The 2,350-nt window shown below is 44.7% G+C and overlaps 1 protein-coding gene across 1 annotated transcript in view; it reads right to left on the bottom strand.

Moving 5' to 3' along the window:
* Positions 1 to 2,350, bottom strand: part of ADAMTS2 (ADAM metallopeptidase with thrombospondin type 1 motif, 2) — a gene marked incomplete at its 5' end in the record, with an annotated part of 244,363 nt that overhangs the window by 29,202 nt on the left and 212,811 nt on the right. The window lies entirely within an intron of this gene.

Below are 2,350 nucleotides of genomic sequence, written 5' to 3'. Positions count from 1 at the left end.
CCACCCTGGCCTCCACCCTGGCCTCCTGCCACCACCACCACCACCCTGGCCCCCTGCCACCCTCAGTGCCTCATTTAGCCTGCTCTGTCCCCTCACCAGAGCCCACCCCACGCCATGCCTGCAGGGTGAAGCCCCCAGGCCAGTGCGCCCACACAGTGCCATTTATAAAGATGCAGGCGGCACACCAAGCCAGTGACTCTAGAGACATACAAGGTCTACTGTTTAAGTTAAAAAAGCAATTTAAGTGAAGTACAGAAATGAAGGACAGGTGATATGCTGACATGGTAAAAATTCGTGAATATAGGACGTAGAACACTGGAGCACAGGAAAGTCAGCCTGAACCTGATCACACTGCTGCCCTTCTTACCCCAAGGAGGAAGCTTAGACAATTTAGGGCCGACTTGAAGAAGACTGAAAAATTAAAAATACTAAATGAGGTATGCAATGGAATGTTGATTTACAACTAGAAAAGTATACAATATAAAAAAGTTTAAAATTTAAAAACTGACAAATACCACAAACAACCAAAAACAGAAAACAATGATTTTTTTAGAATTGGTTGATTTACACAATGTTTGCTGCAATTCTAACTGCATACTCTTTCATCCCCTCTTCAGATGACAACAATTTGGTCAGCGTGTATTTCACAGGGAGAGTAGAAAGACGATTCCCCAGCAAGCTTTTTCTGTAAGGACCAGGTGGCAACTGTTTTAATCTTTGAAGGTGACAAGGTCTCTACTGCAACTACTCAACTCTGCCATTAGAGCATGAAAGTGGCTAGAGACAACACATAAACGGATGGATATGGCTGCATTCCAATAAAACATCATTTACAAAAGCAGGCAGCAGATGGAAACTTCTAGAATGGAGCTGAAAGAGGCTCAGTGAACTCGCTCGTCAGTAAAACAACCATTTAACTGGTGAAAATTATTTTCTAAACAAACTATTTAAATTATCTGGACAATAAGGACTGAGTTATATCATAGGGAACTACATTAAATATCTTGTAATAACTTATAATGGAAAAAATCTGAAAAAAATATTACAGAATCACTTTGTTGTACACCTGAAAGTAACACAATAATGTAAATCAACTATACTTCAATATAGAAGGAGAAGAGGGATCAGAGGATGAGACAGCTGGATGGCATCGCTGATGCAATGGACATGCACTTGGCAAACTTCGGGAGATGGTGAGGAACAGAGAGGCCTGGCGGGCTGTAGTCCATGGGGTCACAAAGAGTTAGACACGCCTGGGTGACTGAACACCACCACCACCAACAAAATACTTCAATAATAAAATAAGGTATCTGGAAACTGTCCTAAGCTCAATACAACAAATGGAGAAAATATACTAATTCTTGTAAGAATTGTGAAAGTCTATACATTTGAGCCACAACCCTCTCCCATTCTTTCTCCATCTTAGTGTGATGGAGGCCTTACCACTTAAAAGACAGAGATTCCTTGTTTCCTCAGCTTCCAGTCTAGGGCTATAGTTTCACCCTGGGAAAGGCAGGCCATTGGCATCTCCCATACCATGCAACTCTGTGTTGCAGAAAATCTGTTTCAGGCAGGGAACTCCCTTTGCCCACCCAGTCCTCACTCCTAGAGTGGAGGCTCTACCCCAAGTATAGAAAACCAAGAATGCTGTACTCTAGTAACCCCTTCCCTGGTTTGCTTGTAGGGAAGACGTTCTATGCTGAAAGGGAAGAGCCAAGAGTAGGGTCCTATCCCTATTCACTGACCTGTTTGTACACCAAGAATGTCACTCTGGAAGTAGAAAACCCTGCTCCTAGCTCCAGGGCAGTGCTGCAGTGTTCTTCCCAGAAGGGGAGGTAGAACTAAGAGCTCCATAGCTCACCCTAAGAGGACTAAATTTATTTGGAATGGAGCATGAGGAAGTTCATGCCTAAGGGCATTGTCAAAAACAACAGAAATCTCGGTAGTGAGCAATTAAGAGGAGACCAGTAGCTCCACGATACTAGTAAGCAACAAGTAAAATAGTAACCCAACTAGAAGTGAAACAGAGAGAACCAGGGAAAGGACAGCTAGAGTACTTCTGGGATCTGTACTGTGCTGTGCTTAGTCACTCAGTCATGTCTGACTCTTTGCAACCCCATGGACTCTAGCCCACCAGGCTCCTCTGTTCATGGGGATTCTCCAGGCCAGACTACTGGAGTGGGCTGCCATGCCCTCCTCCAGGGGATCTTCCCAACCCAGTGACTGAACCCGGGTGTCCCACATTACAGGCGGAATCTGAGCCACCAGAGAAGCCTGAGCAAGCTTCAAATACTGGTCACACCCTGCCCCTGTGAAGGGTCCAGAATTTAACTGGGTCAGGCTGTGGACA

Source organism: Bison bison, unplaced genomic scaffold (assembly GCF_000754665.1).
Source record: "Bison bison bison isolate TAMUID 2011002044 unplaced genomic scaffold, Bison_UMD1.0 scf7180017864519, whole genome shotgun sequence".
Lineage (NCBI taxonomy): Eukaryota > Metazoa > Chordata > Mammalia > Artiodactyla > Bovidae > Bison > Bison bison.
This window is presented reverse-complemented; position numbering and strand designations above follow the sequence as displayed.